Below are 21,495 nucleotides of genomic sequence, written 5' to 3'. Positions count from 1 at the left end.
ACATTATACAGCGCGCTCAATCGAAAATCCTGCGAACTATCACTGGGGCACCATGGTATATTCGCAACCAAAACATCCACAGGGACCTAAGCATTCTTACCGTTAAAGATGAAATAGACAAACAAAAAGCGTCCTACAACGAAAAACTCTCTGTGCACCCCAATCGCCTCGCAAGAGGCTTGACTTGGGTTTCCAGCCGATCCCGTCTACAACGCAACGACCTGCCAAGCCAGCTATAACTTTCGGGCCCCTTTAGCACAACATCAGTCATATGACTGTGAGTTAGATTAATTAGTCTAAGATTTGATACACTTATTGTTAGTATCCAAAGGGAGAAGATTCAATAAATAAATAGCAAAGCACTAAAAAAAAAAAAAAAAAAAAAATATTTTTTACTACCTTTAAAGTTTAATATTTTAATGCAGATAACAACAAAATCATTCCATAAGCCCCTAAAGGTATGCCATATCGAAATCCGAGTTCATTTGACCAAGTTATGGGCTTTTAAAGATGGAAAGAAGGGCCATTTCAGTAAACCTTCGCAAAATTAAAATCAATGACATAAAAACGGTCATATTTTTTACTACCTTTAAAGTTTAATATTTTAATGCAGATAACAACAAAATCATTCCATAAGCCCCTAAAGGTATGCCATATCGAAATACGAGATCATTTGACCAAGTTATTGGCTTTTAAAGATGGAAAGAAGGCCCATTTCAGTAAACCTTCGCAAAATTAAAATCAATGACATAAAAACGGTCATATTTTTTACTACCTTTAAAGTTATATATTTTAATGCAGGTAACAACATAATCATTTCACAAGCCCATAGAGGTATGCCATATCGAAATGCGAGTCCTTTTGACCAGGTTATGTGCTTTTAAAGATGGAAAGAAGGCCCATTTCAGTAAACCTTCGCAAAATTAAAATCAATGACATAAAAACGGTCATATTTTTTACTACCTTTAAAGTTATATATTTTAATGCAGATAACAACATAATCATTCCACAAGCCTATAAAGGTATGCCATATCGAAATCCGAGTTCATTTGACCAAGCTATGGGCTTTTAAAGATGGAAAGAAGGCCCATTTAAGTAAACCTTCGCAAAATTAAAATCAATGACATAAAAACGGTCATATTTTTTACTACCTTTAAAGTTATATATCTTAATGCAGATAACAACATAATCATTCCACAAGCCTATAAAGGTATGACATATCGAAATCCGAGTTCATTTGACCAAGCTATGGGCTTTTAAAGATGTAAACAAGGCCCATTTCAGTAAACCTTCGCAAAATTAAAATCAATGACATAAAAACGGTCATATTTTTTACTACCTTTAAAGTTATATATTTTAATGCAGATAACAACATAATCATTCCACAAGCCCCTAAAGGTATGCCATATCGAAATCCGAGTTCATTCGACAACGTTATGGGCTTTTAAAGATGGAAGGAAGGCCAATTTCAGTTAACCTTCGCAAAATTAGAATCATACATAAAAACGGTCATATTTTTTACTACCTTTAAAGAAATATATTTTAATGCAGATAACAACATAATCATTCCACAAGCCCATAAAGGTATGCCATATCGACATCCGAGTTCATTTGACTAAGTTATGGGCTTTTAAAGATGGAAAGAAGGCCCATTTCAGTAAACCTTCGCAAAATTAAACTCAATGACCTAAAATCGGTCATATGTTTTACTACCTTTAAAGTTATATATTTTAATGCAGGTAACAACATAATCATTCCACAAGCCCATAGAGGTATGCCATATCGAAATACGAGTTCATTTGACCAAGTTATTGGCTTTTAAAGATGGAAATAAGGCCCATTTCAGTAAGCCTTCGCAAAATTAAAGTCAAAGACATAAAAACCGTCATATTTTTTACTACCTTTAAAGTTATATATTTTAATGCAGATAACAACATAATCATTCCACAAGCCTATAAAGGTATGCCATATCGAAATCCGAGTTCATTTGACCAAGTTATGGGCTTTTAAAGATGGAAAGAAGGCCCATTTCAGTAAACCTTCGCAAAATTAAAATCAATGACATAAAACGGTCATATTTTTTACTACCTTTAAAGTTTAATATCTTAATGCAGATAACAACAAAATCATTCCATAAGCCCCTAAAGGTATGCCATATCGAAATGCGAGTTCATTTGACGAAGTTATTGGCTTTTAAAGATGGAAATAAGGCCCATTTCAGTAAGCCTTCGCAAAATTAAAATCAATGACATAAAAACGGGCATATTTTTTACTACCTTTAAAGTTATATATCTTTATGCAGATAACAACATAATCATTCCACAAGCCTATAAAGGTATGCCATATCGAAAGCCGAGTTCATTTGACCAAGTTATGGGCTTTAAAAGATGGAAAGAAGGCCCATTTCAGTAAACCTTCGCAAATTTAAAATCAATGACATAAAAACGGTAATATTTTTTACTACCTTTAAAGTTAAATATTTTAATGCAGATAACAACAAAATCATTCCATAAGCCCCTAAAGGTATGCCATATCGAAATACGAGTTCATTTGACCAAGTTATGGGCTTTTAAAGATGGAAATAGGGCACATTTCAGTAAGCCTTCGCAAAATTAAAATCAATGACATAAAAACGGTCATATTTTTTACTACCTTTAAAGTTATATATTTTAATGCAGATAACAACATAATCATTCCACAAGCCCCTAAAGGTATGCCATATCGAAATCCGAGTTCATTCGACAACGTTATGGGCTTTTAAAGATGGAAGGAAGGCCAATTTCAGTTAACCTTCGCAAAATTAGAATCATACATAAAAACGGTCATATTTTTTACTACCATTAAAGTTATATATTTTAATGCAGATAACAACATAATCATTCCACAAGCCCATAAAGGTATGCCATATCGAAATCCGAGTTCATTTGACTAAGTTATGGGGTTTTAAAGATGGAAAGAAGGCCCATTTCAGTAAACCTTCGCAAAATTAAACTCAATGACATAAAATCGGTCATATGTTTTACTACCTTTAAAGTTATATATTTTAATGCAGGTAACAACATAATCATTCCACAAGCCCATAGAGGTATGCCATATCGAAATCCGAGTCCTTTTGACCAGGTTATGGGCTTTTAAAGATGGAAAGAAGGCTCATTTCAGTAAACCTTTGCAAAATTTAAATCAGTGACTAAAAACGGTCATATTTTTTACAACCTTTAAAGTTATATATTTTAATGCACATAACAACATAATCATTCCACAAGCCAATAGAGGTATGCCATATCGAAAGCCGATTTCATTTGACCAAGCTATGGGCTTTTGAAGATGGAAAGAAGGCCCATTTCAGTAAACCTTCTCAAAATTAAAATTAATGACATAAAAACCGTCATATTTTTTACTACCTTTAAAGCTATATATTTTAATGCAGATAACGACATTATCATTCCACAAGCCTATAAGGGTATGCCATATCGAAATCCGAGTTCATTTGACAACGTTATGGGCTTTTAAAGATGGAAGGAAGGCCAATTTCAGTTAACCCTCGCAAAATTAAAAACAATGACATAAAAACGGTCATATTTTTTACTACCTTTAAAGATATATATTTTAATGCAGATAACAACATAATAATTCCACAAGCCCATAAAGGTATGCCATATCGAAATCCGAGTTCACTTGACTAAGCTATGGGCTTTTAAATATGTAAAGAAGGCCCATTTCAGTAAACCTTTGCAAAATTAAAATCAATGACATAAAAACGATCATATTTTTTGCTACCTTTAAAGTTTAATATTTTAATGCAGATATGAACATAATCATTCCACAAGCCTATAAAGGTATGCCATATCAAAATCCGAGTTCAGTTGACCAAGTTATGGGCTTTTAAAGATGGAAAGAAGGCCCATTTCAGTAAACCTTCGCAAAATTAAAATCAATGACATAAAAACGGTCATATTTTTTACTACCTTTAAAGTTATATATTTTAATGCACATAACAACATATTCATTCCACAAGCCCATAGAGGTATACCATATCGAAATCCGAGTCCTTTTGACCAGGTTATGGGCTTTTAAAGATGGAAAGAAGGCCCATTTCAGTAAACCTTCGCAAAATTAAAATCAATGACATAAAAACGGTCATATTTTTTACTACCTTTAAAGTTATATATATTAATGCAGATAACAACATAATCATTCCACAAGCCCATAGAGGTATGCCATATCGAAATCAGAGTTCATTTAACCAAGTTATGGGCTTTTAAAGATGGAAAGAAGGCCCATTTCAGTAAACCTTCGCAAAATTAAAGTCAATGACATAAAACCGTCATATTTTTTACTACCTTTAAGGTTATATATTTTAATGCACATAACAACATATTCATTCCACAGCCAATAGTGGTATGCCATATCGAAATCCGAGTCCTTTTGACCAAGTTATGGACTTTTAAAGATGTAAAGAAGGCCCATTTCAGTAAACTTTCGCAAAATTAAAGTCAATGACATAAAAACCGTCATATTTTTTACTACCTCTAAAGTTAAATATTTTAATGCAGATAACAACAAAATCATTCCTCAAGCCCCTAAGGGTATGCCATATAGAAATCCGAGTTCATTTGACCAAGTTATTGGCTTTTAAAGATGGAAAGAAGGCCCATTTCAGTAAACCTTCGCAAAATTAAAATCAATGACATAAAAACGGTCATATTTTTTACTACCTTTAAAGTTATATATTTTAATGCAGATAACAACATAATCATTCCACAAGCCTATAAAGGTATGCCATATCGAAATCCGAGTTCATTTGACCAAGTTATGGGCTTTAAAGATGGAAAGAAGGCCAATTTCAGTAAACCTTCTCAAAATTAAAATCAATGACATAAAACGGTCATATTTTTTACTACCTTTAAAGTTTAATATTTTAATGCAGATAACAACAAAATCATTCCATAAGCCCCTAAAGGTATGCCATATCGAAATACGAGTTCACTTGACCAAGTTATGGGCTTTTAAAGATGGAAATAAGGCCCATTTCAGTATACCTTCGCAAAATTAAAATCAATGACATAAAAACGGTCATATTTTTACTACCTTTAAAGTTATATACCTTAATGCAGATAACAACATAATCATTCCACAAGCCTATAAAGGTATGCCATATCGAAAGCCGAGTTCATTTGACCAAGTTATGGGCTTTTAAAGATGTAAAGAAGGCCCATTTCAGTATACCTTCGCAAAATTAAAATCAATGACATAAAAACGGTCATATGTTTTACTACCTTTAAAGTTATATATTTTAATGCAGGTAACAACATAATCATTCCAAAAGCCCATAGAGGTATGCCATATCGAAATCCGAGTCCTTTTGACCAGGTTATGGGCTTTTAAAGATGGAAATAGGGCCCATTTCAGTAAACCTTTGCAAAATTAAAATCAGTGACTAAAAACGGTCATATTTTTTACTACCTTTAAAGTTATATATTTTAATGCAGATAACAACATAATCATTCCACAAGCCTATAAAGGTATGCCATATCGAAATCCGAGTTCATTTGACCAAGCTATGGGCTTTTAAAGATGGAAAGAAGGCCCATTTAAGTAAACCTTCGCAAAATTAAAGTCAAAGACATAAAAACGGTCATATTTTTTACTACCTTTAAAGTTTAATATTTTAATGCAGATAACAACAAAATCATTCCATAAGCCCCTAAAGGTATGCCATATCGAAATACGAGTTCACTTGACCAAGTTATGGGCTTTTAAAGATGGAAATAAGGCCCATTTCAGTAAGCCTTCGCAAAATTAAAATCAATGACATAAAAACGGTCATATTTTTTACTACCTTTAAAGTTATATATCTTAATGCAGATAACAACATAATCATTCCACAAGCCCCTAAAGGTATGCCACATAGAAATCCGAGTTTAATGGACAACGTTATGGGCTTTTAAAGATGGAAAGAAGGCCCATTTCAGTAAACCTTCGCAAAATTAAAATCAATGACATAAAAACGGTCATATTTTTTACTACCTTTAAAGTTATATATTTTAATGCAGATAACAACATAATCATTCCACAAGCCTATAAAGGTATGCCATATCGAAATCCGAGTTCATTTGACCAAGCTATGGGCTTTTAAAGATGGAAAGAAGGCCCATTTAAGTAAACCTTCGCAAAATTAAAATCAATGACATAAAAACGGTCATATTTTTTACTACCTTTAAAGTTATATATCTTAATGCAGATAACAACATAATCATTCCACAAGCCTATAAAGGTATGCCATATCGAAATCCGAGTTCATTTGACCAAGCTATGGGCTTTTAAAGATGTAAAGAAGGCCCATTTCAGTAAACCTTCGCAAAATTAAAATCAATGACATAAAAACGGTCATATTTTTTACTACCTTGAAAGTTATATATTTTAATGCAGATAACAACATAATCATTCCACAAGCCCATAGAGGTATGCCATATCGAAATCCGAGTCCTTTTGACCAGGTTATGGGCTTTTAAAGATGGAAAGAAGGCTCATTTCAGTAAACCTTTGCAAAATTGAAATCAGTGACTAAAAACGGTCATATTTTTTACTACCTTTAAAGTTATATATTTAAATGCACATAACAACATAATCATTCCACAAGCCAATAGAGGTATGCCATATCGAAATCCGAGTCCTTTTGACCAAGTTATGGACTTTTAAAGATGTAAAGAAGGCCCATTTCAGTAAACCTTCGCAAAATTAAAGTCAAAGACATAAAAACCGTCATATTTTTTACTACCTTTAAAGTTAAATATTTTAATGCAGATAACAACAAAATAGTTCCACAAGCCCCTAAAGGTATGCCATATCGAAATCCGAGTTCATTTGACCAAGTTATTGGCTTTTAAAGATGGGAAGAAGGCCCATTTCAGTAAACCTTCGCAAAATTAAAATCAATGACATTAAAACGGTCATATTTTTTACTACCTTTAAAGTTATATATTTTAATGCAGATAACAACATAATCATTCCACAAGCCCATAGAGGTATGCCATATCGAAATCCGAGTCCTTTTGACCAGGATATGGGCTTTTAAAGATGGAAATAAGGCCCATTTCAGTAAACCTTCGCAAAATTAAAATCAATGACATAAAAACGGTCATATTTTTTACTACCTTTAAAAATTAATATTTTAATGCAGATAACAACAAAATCATTCCATAAGCCCCTAAAGGTTTGCCATATCGAAATACGAGTTCATTTGACCAAGTTATGGGCTTTTAAAGATGGAAATAAGGCCCATTTCAGTAAGCCTTCGCAAAATTAAAATCAATGACATAAAAACGGTCATATTTTTTACTACCTTTAAAGTTATATATTTTAATGCAGATAACAACATAATCATTCCACAAGCCCCTAAAGGTATGCCATATCGAAATCCGAGTTCATTCGACAACGTTATGGGCTTTTAAAGATGGAAGGAAGGCCAATTTCAGTTAACCTTCGCAAAATTAGAATCATACATAAAAACGGTCATATTTTTTACTACCTTTGAAGTTATATATTTTAATGCAGATAACAACATAATCATTCCACAAGCCCATAGAGGTATGCCAAATCGAAATCCGAGTTCATTTGACTAAGTTATGGGCTTTTAAAGAAGGAAAGAAGGCCCATTTCAGTAAACCTTCGCAAAATTAAACTCAATGACATAAAATCGGTCATATGTTTTACTACCTTTAAAGTTATATATTTTAATGCAGGTAACAACATAATCATTCCACAAGCCCATAGAGGTATGCCATATCGAAATACGAGTTTATTTGACCAAGTTATTGGCTTTTAAAGATGGAAAGAAGGCCCATTTCAGTAAACCTTCGCAAAATTCAAATCAATGACATAAAAACGGTCATATTTTTTACTACCTTTAAAGTTATATATCTTAATGCAGATAACAACATAATCATTCCACAAGCCTATAAAGGTATGCCATATCGAAATCCGAGTTCATTTGACCAAGTTATGGGCTTTTAAAGATGGAAAGAAGGCCCATTTCAGTAAACCTTCGCAAAATTAAAATCAATGACATAAAACGGTCATATTTTTTACTACCTTTAAAGTTAAATATTTTAATGCAGATAACAACAAAATCATTCCATTAGCCCCTAAAGGTATGCCATATCGAAATACGAGTTCATTTGACCAAGTTATGGGCTTTTACAGATGGAAATAAGGCCCATTTCAGTAAGCCTTCGCAAAATTAAAATCAATGACATAAAAACGGTCTTATGTTTTACTACCTTTAAAGTTATATATTTAAATGCACATAACAACATAATCATTCCACAAGCCAATAGAGGTATGCCATATCGAAATCCGAGTCCTTTTGACCAAGTTATGGGCTTTTAAAGATGGAAAGAAGGCCCATTTCAGTAAACCTTTGCAAAATTAAAATCAATGACATAAAAACGGTCATATTTTTTACTACCTTTAAAGTTATATATTTAAATGCACATAACAACATAATCATTCCACAAGCCTATAAAGGTATGCCATATCGAAATCCGAGTTCATTTGACCAAGTTATGGGCTTTTAAAGGTGGAAAGAAGGCCCATTTCAGTAAACCTTCGCAAAATTAAAATCAATGACATAAAAACGGTCATACTTTTTACTACCTTTAAAGTTTAATATTTTAATGCAGATAACAACAAAATCATTCCATAAGCCCCTAAAGGTATGCCATATCGAAATCCGAGTTCATTTGACCAAGTTATGGGCTTTTAAAGATGGAAAGAAGGCCCATTTCAGTAAACCTTCGCAAAATTTAAATCAATGACATAAAAACGGTCATATTTTTTACTACCTTTAAAGTTTAATATTTTAATGCAGATAACAACAAAATCATTCCATAAGCCCCTAAAGGTATGCCATATCGAAATACGAGATCATTTGACCAAGTTATTGGCTTTTAAAGATGGAAAGAAGGCCCATTTCAGTAAACCTTCGCAAAATTAAAATCAATGACATAAAAACGGTCATATTTTTTACTACCTTTAAAGTTATATATTTTAATGCAGGTAACAACATAATCATTCTACAAGCCCATAGAGGTATGCCATATCGAAATCCGAGTCCTTTTGACCAGGTTATGGGCTTTTAAAGATGGAAAGAAGGCCCATTTAAGTAAACCTTCGCAAAATTAAAATCAATGACATAAAACGGTCATTTTTTTTACTACCTTTAAAGTTATATATCTTAATGCAGATAACAACATAATCATTCCACAAGCCTATAAAGGTATGCCATATCGAAATCCGAGTTCATTTGACCAAGTTATGGGCTTTTAAAGATGTAAAGAAGGCCCATTTCAGTAAACCTTCGCAAAATTAAAATCAATGACATAAAAACGGTCAAATTTTTTACTACCTTTAAAGTTATATATTTTAATGCAGATAACAACATAATCATTCGACAAGCCCCTAAAGGTATGCCATATCGAAATCCGAGTTCATTCGACAACGTTATGGGCTTTTAAAGATGGAAGGAAGGCCAATTTCAGTTAACCTTCGCAAATTTAGAATCATACATAAAAACGGTCATATTTTTTACTACCTTTAAAGTTATATATTTTAATGCAGATAACAACATAATCATTCCACAAGCCCATATAGGTATGCCATATCGAAATCCGAGTTCATTTGACTAAGTTATGGGCTTTTAAAGATGGAAATAAGGCCCATTTCATTAAGCCTTCGCAAAATTAAAATCTATGACATAAAAACGGTCATATTTTTTACTACCTTTAAAGTTTAATATTTTAATGCAGATAACAACAAAATCATTCCATAAGCCCCTAAAGGTATGCCACATCGATATACGAGTTCATTTGACCAAGTTATGGGCTTTTAAAGATGGAAATATGGCCCATTTCATTAAGCCTTCGCAAAATTAAAATCTATGACATAAAAACGGTCATATTTTGTACTACCTTTAAAGTAATTTATTTTAATGCAGATAACAACATAATCATTCGACAAGCCTATAAAGGTATGCCATATCGAAATCCGAGTTCATTTGACCAAGTTATGGGCTTCTAAAGATGGAAAGAAGGCCCATTTCAGTAAACCTTCGCAAAATTAAAATCAATGACATAAAAACGGTCATATTTTTTACTACCTTTAAAGTTTAATATTTTAATGCAGATAACAACAAAATCATTCCATAAGCCCCTAAAGGTATGCCATATCGAAATACGAGTTCATTTGACCAAGTTATGGGCTTTTAAAGATGGAAATAAGGCCCATTTCAGTAAGCCTTCGCAAAATTAAAATCAATGACATAAAATCGGTCATATTTTTTACTACCTTTAAAGTTATATATCTTAATGCAGATAACAACATCATCATTCCACAAGCCTATAAAGTTATGCCATATCGAAATCCGAGTTCATTTGACCAAGTTGTGGGCTTTTAAAGATGGAAAGAAGGCCCATTTCAGTAAACCTTCGCAAAATTAAAATCAATGACATAAAACGGTCATATTTTTTACTACCTTTAAAGTTTAATATTTTAATGCAGATAACAACAAAATCATTCCATTAGCCCCTAAAGGTATGCCATATCGAAATACGAGTTCATTTGACCAAGTTATGGGCTTTTACAGATGGAAATAAGGCCCATTTCAGTAAGCCTTCGCAAAATTAAAATCAATGACATAAAAACGGTCTTATGTTTTACTACCTTTAAAGTTATATATTTTAATGCAGGTAACAACATAATCATTCCACAAGCCCATAGAGGTATGCCATATCGAAATCCGAGTCCTTTTGACAAGGTTATGGGCTTTTAAAGATGGAAAGAAAGCTCATTTCAGTAAACCTTTGCAAAATTAAAATCAATGACATAAAAACGGTCATATTTTTTACTACCTTTAAAGTTATATATTTTAATGCAGATAACAACATAATCATTCCACAAGCCTATAAAGGTATGCCATATCGAAATTCGAGTTCATTTGACCAAGTTATGGGCTTTTAAAGGTGGAAAGAAGGCCCATTTCAGTAAACCTTCGCAAAATTAAAATCAATGACATAAAAACGGTCATATTTTTTACTACCTTTAAAGTTTAATATTTTAATGCAGATAACAACAAAATCATTCCAAAACGCCCCTAAAGGTATGCCATATCGAAATCCGAGTTCATTTGACCAAGTTATGGGCTTTTAAAGATGGAAAGAAGGCCCATTTCAGTAAACCTTCGCAAAATTAAAATCAATGACATAAAAACGGTCATATTTTTTACTACCTTTAAAGTTTAATATTTTAATGCAGATAACAACAAAATCATTCCATAAGCCCCTAAAGGTATGCCATATCGAAATCCGAGTTCATTTGACCAAGTTATGGGCTTTTAAAGATGGAAAGAAGGCCCATTTCAGTAAACCTTCGCAAAATTAAAATCAATGACATAAAAACGGTCATATTTTTTACTACCTTTAAAGTTATATATTTTAATGCAGGTAACAACATAATCATTTCACAAGCCCATAGAGGTATGCCATATCGAAATCCGAGTCCTTTTGACCAGGTTATGTGCTTTTAAAGATGGAAAGAAGGCCCATTTCAGTAAACCTTCGCAAAATTAAAATCAATGACATAAAAACGGTCATATTTTTTACTACCTTTAAAGTTATATATCTTAATGCAGATAACAACATAATCATTCCACAAGCCTATAAAGGTATGCCATATCGAAATCCGAGTTCATTTGACCAAGCTATGGGCTTTTAAAGATGTAAAGAAGGCCCATTTCAGTAAACCTTCGCAAAATTAAAATCAATGACATAAAAACGGTCATATTTTTTACTACCTTTAAAGTTATATATTTTAATGCAGATAACAACATAATCATTCCACAAGCCCCTAAAGGTATGCCATATCGAAATCCGAGTTCATTCGACAACGTTATGGGCTTTTAAAGATGGAAGGAAGGCCAATTTCAGTTAACCTTCGCAAAATTAGAATCATACATAAAAACGGTCATATTTTTTACTACCTTTAAAGAAATATATTTTAATGCAGATAACAACATAATCATTCCACAAGCCCATAAAGGTATGCCATATCGACATCCGAGTTCATTTGACTAAGTTATGGGCTTTTAAAGATGGAAAGAAGGCCCATTTCAGTAAACCTTCGCAAAATTAAACTCAATGACCTAAAATCGGTCATATGTTTTACTACCTTTAAAGTTATATATTTTAATGCAGGTAACAACATAATCATTCCACAAGCCCATAGAGGTATGCCATATCGAAATACGAGTTCATTTGACCAAGTTATTGGCTTTTAAAGATGGAAATAAGGCCCATTTCAGTAAGCCTTCGCAAAATTAAAGTCAAAGACATAAAAACCGTCATATTTTTTACTACCTTTAAAGTTATATATTTTAATGCAGATAACAACATAATCATTCCACAAGCCTATAAAGGTATGCCATATCGAAATCCGAGTTCATTTGACCAAGTTATGGGCTTTTAAAGATGGAAAGAAGGCCCATTTCAGTAAACCTTCGCAAAATTAAAATCAATGACATAAAACGGTCATATTTTTTACTACCTTTAAAGTTTAATATTTTAATGCAGATAACAACAAAATCATTCCATAAGCCCCTAAAGGTATGCCATATCGAAATACGAGTTCATTTGACCAAGTTATGGGCTTTTAAAGATGGAAATAAGGCCCATTTCAGTAAGCCTTCGCAAAATTAAAATCAATGACATAAAAACGGTCATATTTTTTACTACCTTTAAAGTTATATATCTTTATGCAGATAACAACATAATCATTCCACAAGCCTATAAAGGTATGCCATATCGAAAGCCGAGTTCATTTGACCAAGTTATGGGCTTTAAAAGATGGAAAGAAGGCCCATTTCAGTAAACCTTCGCAAAATTAAAATCAATGACATAAAAACGGTAATATTTTTTACTACCTTTAAAGTTAAATATTTTAATGCAGATAACAACAAAATCATTCCATAAGCCCCTAAAGGTATGCCATATCGAAATACGAGTTCATTTGACCAAGTTATGGGCTTTTAAAGATGGAAATAGGGCCCATTTCAGTAAGCCTTCGCAAAATTAAAATCAATGACATAAAAACGGTCATATTTTTTACTACCTTTAAAGTTATATATTTTAATGCAGATAACAACATAATCATTCCACAAGCCCCTAAAGGTATGCCATATCGAAATCCGAGTTCATTCGACAACGTTATGGGCTTTTTAAGATGGAAGGAAGGCCAATTTCAGTTAACCTTCGCAAAATTAGAATCATACATAAAAACGGTCATATTTTTTACTACCTTTAAAGTTATATATTTTAATGCAGATAACAACATAATCATTCCACAAGCCCATAAAGGTATGCCATATCGAAATCCGAGTTCATTTGACTAAGTTATGGGGTTTTAAAGATGGAAAGAAGGCCCATTTCAGTAAACCTTCGCAAAATTAAACTCAATGACATAAAGTCGGTCATATGTTTTACTACCTTTAAAGTTATATATTTTAATGCCATATCGAAATCCGAGTCCTTTTGACCAGGTTATGGGCTTTTAAAGATGGAAAGAAGGCTCATTTCAGTAAACCTTTGCAAAATTTAAATCAGTGACTAAAAACGGTCATATTTTTTACAACCTTTAAAGTTATATATTTTAATGCACATAACAACATAATCATTCCACAAGCCAATAGAGGTATGCCATATCGAAAGCCGATTTCATTTGACCAAGCTATGGGCTTTTGAAGATGGAAAGAAGGCCCATTTCAGTAAACCTTCTCAAAATTAAAATTAATGACATAAAAACCGTCATATTTTTTACTACCTTTAAAGCTATATATTTTAATGCAGATAACGACATTATCATTCCACAAGCCTATAAGGGTATGCCATATCGAAATCCGAGTTCATTTGACAACGTTATGGGCTTTTAAAGATGGAAGGAAGGCCAATTTCAGTTAACCCTCGCAAAATTAAAAACAATGACATAAAAACGGTCATATTTTTTACTACCTTTAAAGATATATATTTTAATGCAGATAACAACATAATAATTCCACAAGCCCATAAAGGTATGCCATATCGAAATCCGAGTTCACTTGACTAAGTTATGGGCTTTTAAATATGTAAAGAAGGCCCATTTCAGTAAACCTTTGCAAAATTAAAATCAATGACATAAAAACGGTCATATTTTTTACTACCTTTAAAGTTTAATATTTTAATGCAGATATGAACATAATCATTCCACAAGCCTATAAAGGTATGCCATATCAAAATCCGAGTTCAGTTGACCAAGTTATGGGCTTTTAAAGATGGAAAGAAGGCCCATTTCAGTAAACCTTCGCAAAATTAAAATCAATGACATAAAAACGGTCATATTTTTGACTACCTTTAAAGTTATATATTTTAATGCACATAACAACATATTCATTCCACAAGCCCATAGAGGTATACCATATCGAAATCCGAGTCCTTTTCACCAGGTTATGGGCTTTAAAAGATGGAAAGAAGGCCCATTTCAGTAAACCTTCGCAAAATTAAAATCAATGACATAAAAACGGTCATATTTTTTACTACCTTTAAAGTTATATATTTTAATGCAGATAACAACATAATCATTCCACAAGCCCATAGAGGTATGCCATATCGAAATCAGAGTTCATTTAACCAAGTTATGGGCTTTTAAAGATGGAAAGAAGGCCCATTTCAGTAAACCTTCGCAAAATTAAAGTCAATGACATAAAACCGTCATATTTTTTACTACCTTTAAGGTTATATATTTTAATGCACATAACAACATATTCATTCCACAGCCAATAGTGGTATGCCATATCGAAATCCGAGTCCTTTTGACCAAGTTATGGACTTTTAAAGATGTAAAGAAGGCCCATTTCAGTAAACTTTCGCAAAATTAAAGTCAATGACATAAAAACCGTCATATTTTTTACTACCTCTAAAGTTAAATATTTTAATGCAGATAACAACAAAATCATTCCTCAAGCCCCTAAGGGTATGCCATATAGAAATCCGAGTTCATTTGACCAAGTTATTGGCTTTTAAAGATGGAAAGAAGGCCCATTTCAGTAAACCTTCGCAAAATTAAAATCAATGACACAAAACGGTCATATTTTTTACTACCTTTAAAGTTATATATTTTAATGCAGATAACAACATAATCATTCCACAAGCCCCTAAAGGTATGCCATATCGAAATCCGAGTTCATTCGACAACGTTATGGGCTTTTTAAGATGGAAGGAAGGCCAATTTCAGTTAACCTTCGCAAAATTAGAATCATACATAAAAACGGTCATATTTTTTACTACCTTTAAAGTTATATATTTTAATGCAGATAACAACATAATCATTCCACAAGCCTATAAAGGTATGCCATATCGAAATCCGAGTTCATTTGACCAAGTTATGGGCTTTAAAGATGAAAAGAAGGCCAATTTCAGTAAACCTTCTCAAAATTAAAATCAATGACATAAAACGGTCATATTTTTTACTACCTTTAAAGTTTAATATTTTAATGCAGATAACAACAAAATCATTCCATAAGCCCCTAAAGGTATGCCATATCGAAATACGAGTTCATTTGACCAAGTTATGGGCTTTTAAAGATGGAAATAAGGCCCATTTCAGTAAGCCTTCGCAAAATTAAAATCAATGACATAAAAACGGTCATATTTTTACTACCTTTAAAGTTATATATCTTTATGCAGATAACAACATAATCATTCCACAAGCCTATAAAGGTATGCCATATAGAAATCCGAGTTCATTTGACCACGTTATGGGCATTTAAAGATGGAAAGAAGGCCCATTTCAGTAAACCGTCGCAAAATTAAAATCAATGACATAAAACGGTCATATTTTTTACTACCTTTAAAGTTTAATATTTTAATGCAGATAACAACAAAATCATTCCATAAGCCCCTTAAGGTATGCCATATCGAAATACGAGTTCATTTGACCAGGCTATGGGCTTTTAAAGATGGAAATAAGGCCCATTTCAGTAAGCCTTCGCAAAATTAAAATCAATGACATAAAAACGGTCATATTTTTACTACCTTTAAAGTTATACATCTTTATGCAGATAACAACATAATCATTCCACAAGCCTAAAAAGGTATGCCATATCGAAAGCCGAGTTCATTTGACCAAGTTATGGGCTTTTAAAGATGTAAAGAAGGCCCATTTCAGTATACCTTCGCAAAATTAAAATCAATGACATAAAAACGGTCATATGTTTTACTACCTTTAAAGTTATATATTTTAATGCAGGTAACAACATAATCATTCCACAAGCCTATAAAGGTATGCCATATCGAAATCCGAGTTCATTTGACCAAGTTATGGGCTTTTAAAGATGGAAATAAGGCCCATTTCAGTAAGCCTTCGCAAAATTAAAGTCAAAGACATTAAAACCGTCATATTTTTTACTACCTTTAAAGTTATATATTTTAATGCAGATAACAACATAATCATTCCACAAGCCTATAAAGGTATGCCATATCGAAATCCGAGTTCATTTGACCAAGTTATGGGCTTTTAAAGATGGAAAGAAGGCCCATTTCAGTAAACCTTCGCAAAATTAAAATCAATGACATAAAACGGTCATATTTTTTACTACCTTTAAAGTTTAATATTTTAATGCAGATAACAACAAAATCATTCCATAAGCCCCTAAAGGTATGCCATATCGAAATACGAGTTCATTTGACCAAGTTATGGGCTTTTAAAGATGGAAATAAGGCCCATTTCAGTAAGCCTTCGCAAAATTAAAATCAATGACATAAAAACGGTCATATTTTTTACTACCTTTAAAGTTATATATCTTTATGCAGATAACAACATAATCATTCCACAAGCCTATAAAGGTATGCCATATCGAAAGCCGAGTTCATTTGACCAAGTTATGGGCTTTAAAAGATGGAAAGAAGGCCCATTTCAGTAAACCTTCGCAAAATTAAAATCAATGACATAAAAACGGTAATATTTTTTACTACCTTTAAAGTTAAATATTTTAATGCAGATAACAACAAAATCATTCCATAAGCCCCTAAAGGTATGCCATATCGAAATACGAGTTCATTTGACCAAGTTATGGGCTTTTAAAGATGGAAATAGGGCCCATTTCAGTAAGCCTTCGCAAAATTAAAATCAATGACATAAAAACGGTCATATTTTTTACTACCTTTAAAGTTATATATTTTAATGCAGATAACAACATAATCATTCCACAAGCCCCTAAAGGTATGCCATATCGAAATCCGAGTTCATTCGACAACGTTATGGGCTTTTTAAGATGGAAGGAAGGCCAATTTCAGTTAACCTTCGCAAAATTAGAATCATACATAAAAACGGTCATATTTTTTACTACCTTTAAAGTTATATATTTTAATGCAGATAACAACATAATCATTCCACAAGCCCATAAAGGTATGCCATATCGAAATCCGAGTTCATTTGACTAAATTATGGGGTTTTAAAGATGGAAAGAAGGCCCATTTCAGTAAACCTTCGCAAAATTAAACTCAATGACATAAAGTCGGTCATATGTTTTACTACCTTTAAAGTTATATATTTTAATGCCATATCGAAATCCGAGTCCTTTTGACCAGGTTATGGGCTTTTAAAGATGGAAAGAAGGCTCATTTCAGTAAACCTTTGCAAAATTTAAATCAGTGACTAAAAACGGTCATATTTTTTACAACCTTTAAAGTTATATATTTTAATGCACATAACAACATAATCATTCCACAAGCCAATAGAGGTATGCCATATCGAAAGCCGATTTCATTTGACCAAGCTATGGGCTTTTGAAGATGGAAAGAAGGCCCATTTCAGTAAACCTTCTCAAAATTAAAATTAATGACATAAAAACCGTCATATTTTTTACTACCTTTAAAGCTATATATTTTAATGCAGATAACGACATTATCATTCCACAAGCCTATAAGGGTATGCCATATCGAAATCCGAGTTCATTTGACAACGTTATGGGCTTTTAAAGATGGAAGGAAGGCCAATTTCAGTTAACCCTCGCAAAATTAAAAACAATGACATAAAAACGGTCATATTTTTTACTACCTTTAAAGATATATATTTTAATGCAGATAACAACATAATAATTCCACAAGCCCATAAAGGTATGCCATATCGAAATCCGAGTTCACTTGACTAAGTTATGGGCTTTTAAATATGTAAAGAAGGCCCATTTCAGTAAACCTTTGCAAAATTAAAATCAATGACATAAAAACGGTCATATTTTTTACTACCTTTAAAGTTTAATATTTTAATGCAGATATGAACATAATCATTCCACAAGCCTATAAAGGTATGCCATATCAAAATCCGAGTTCAGTTGACCAAGTTATGGGCTTTTAAAGATGGAAAGAAGGCCCATTTCAGTAAACCTTCGCAAAATTAAAATCAATGACATAAAAACGGTCATATTTTTGACTACCTTTAAAGTTATATATTTTAATGCACATAACAACATATTCATTCCACAAGCCCATAGAGGTATACCATATCGAAATCCGAGTCCTTTTGACCAGGTTATGGGCTTTTAAAGATGGAAAGAAGGCCCATTTCAGTAAACCTTCGCAAAATTAAAATCAATGACATAAAAACGGTCATATTTTTTACTACCTTTAAAGTTATATATTTTAATGCAGATAACAACATAATCATTCCACAAGCCCATAGAGGTATGCCATATCGAAATCAGAGTTCATTTAACCAAGTTATGGGCTTTTAAAGATGGAAAGAAGGCCCATTTCAGTAAACCTTCGCAAAATTAAAGTCAATGACATAAAACCGTCATATTTTTACTACCTTTAAAGTTATATATCTTTATGCAGATAACAACATAATCATTCCACAAGCCTATAAAGGTATGCCATATAGAAATCCGAGTTCATTTGACCACGTTATGGGCATTTAAAGATGGAAAGAAGGCCCATTTCAGTAAACCGTCGCAAAATTAAAATCAATGACATAAAACGGTCATATTTTTTACTACCTTTAAAGTTTAATATTTTAATGCAGATAACAACAAAATCATTCCATAAGCCCCTTAAGGTATGCCATATCGAAATACGAGTTCATTTGACCAGGCTATGGGCTTTTAAAGATGGAAATAAGGCCCATTTCAGTAAGCCTTCGCAAAATTAAAATCAATGACATAAAAACGGTCATATTTTTACTACCTTTAAAGTTATACATCTTTATGCAGATAACAACATAATCATTCCACAAGCCTATAAAGGTATGCCATATCGAAAGCCGAGTTCATTTGACCAAGTTATGGGCTTTTAAAGATGTAAAGAAGGCCCATTTCAGTATACCTTCGCAAAATTAAAATCAATGACATAAAAACGGTCATATGTTTTACTACCTTTAAAGTTATATATTTTAATGCAGGTAACAACATAATCATTCCACAAGCCCATAGAGGTATGCCATATCGAAATCCGAGTCCTTTTGACCAGATTATGGGCTTTTAAAGATGGAAAGAAGGCTCATTTCAGTAAACCTTTGCAAAATTGAAATCAGTGACTAAAAACGGTCATATTTTTTACTACCTTTAAAGCTATATATTTAAATGCACATAACAACATAATCATTCCACAAGCCAATAGAGGTATGCCATATCGAAATCCGAGTCCTTTTGACCAAGTTATGGACTTTTAAAGATGTAAAGAAGGCCCATTTCAGTAAACCTTCGCAAAATTAAAGTCAAAGACATAAAAACCGTCATATTTTTTACTACCTTTAAAGTTAAATATTTTAATGCAGATAACAACAAAATAGTTCCACAAGCCCCTAAAGGTATGCCATATCGAAATCCGAGTTCATTTGACCAAGTTATTGGCTTTTAAAGATGGGAAGAAGGCCCATTTCAGTAAACCTTCGCAAAATTAAAATCAATGACATTAAAACGGTCATATTTTTTACTACCTTTAAAGATATATATTTTAATGCAGATAACAACATAATCATTCCACAAGCCTATAAAGGTATGCCATATAGAAATCCGAGTTCATTTGACCACGTTATGGGCTTTTAAAGATGGAAAGAAGGCCCATTTCAGTAAACCTTCGCAAAATTAAAATCAATGACATAAAACGGTCATATTTTTTACTACCTTTAAAGTTTAATATTTTAATGCAGATAACAACAAAATCATTCCATAAGCCCCTAAAGGTATGCCATATCGAAATACGAGTTCATTTGACCAGGTTATGGGCTTTTAAAGATGGAAATAAGGCCCATTTCAGTAAGCCTTCGCAAAATTAAAATCAATGACATAAAAACGGTCATATTTTTACTACCTTTAAAGTTATATATCTTTATGCAGATAACAACATAATCATTCCACAAGCCTATAAAGGTATGCCATATCGAAAGCCGAGTTCATTTGACCAAGTTATGGGCTTTTAAAGATGTAAAGAAGGCCCATTTCAGTATACCTTCGCAAAATTAAAATCAATGACATAAAAACGGTCATATGTTTTACTACCTTTAAAGTTATATATTTTAATGCAGGTAACAACATAATCATTCCACAAGCCCATAGAGGTATGCCATATCGAAATCCGAGTCCTTTTGACCAGGTTATGGGCTTTTAAAGATGGAAAGAAGGCTCATTTCAGTAAACCTTTGCAAAATTAAAATCAATATCATAAAAACGGTCATATTTTTTACTACCTTTAAAGTTATATATTTAAATGCACATAACAACATAATCATTCCACAAGCCCCTAAAGGTATGCCACATAGAAATCCGAGTTTAATGGACAACGTTATGGGCTTTTAAAGATGGAAAGAAGGCCCATTTCAGTAAACCTTCGCAAAATTAAAATCAATGACATAAAAACGGTCATATTTTGTACTACCTTTAAAGTTATATATTTTAATGCAGATAACAACATAATCATTCCACAAGCCTATAAAGGTATGCCATATCGAAATCCGAGTTCATTTGACCAGGCTATGGGCTTTTAAAGATGGAAAGAAGGCCCATTTAAGTAAACCTTCGCAAAATTAAAATCAATGACATAAAAACGGTCATATTTTTTACTACCTTTAAAGTTATATATCTTAATGCAGATAACAACATAATCATTCCACAAGCCTATAAAGGTATGCCATATCGAAATCCGAGTTCATTTGACCAAGCTATGGGCTTTTAAAGATGTAAAGAAGGCCCATTTCAGTAAACCTTCGCAAAATTAAAATCAATGACATAAAAACGGTCATATTTTTTACTACCTTGAAAGTTATATATTTTAATGCAGATAACAACATAATCATTCCACAAGCCCATAGAGGTATGCCATATCGAAATCCGAGTCCTTTTGACCAGGTTATGGGCTTTTAAAGATGGAAAGAAGGCTCGTTTCAGTAAACCTTTGCAAAATTGAAATCAGTGACTAAAAA

Source organism: Drosophila suzukii, assembly GCF_043229965.1.
Source record: "Drosophila suzukii chromosome X unlocalized genomic scaffold, CBGP_Dsuzu_IsoJpt1.0 scf_Xc, whole genome shotgun sequence".
NCBI lineage: Eukaryota > Metazoa > Arthropoda > Insecta > Diptera > Drosophilidae > Drosophila > Drosophila suzukii.
Note: the sequence above shows the minus strand (reverse complement) of the source record.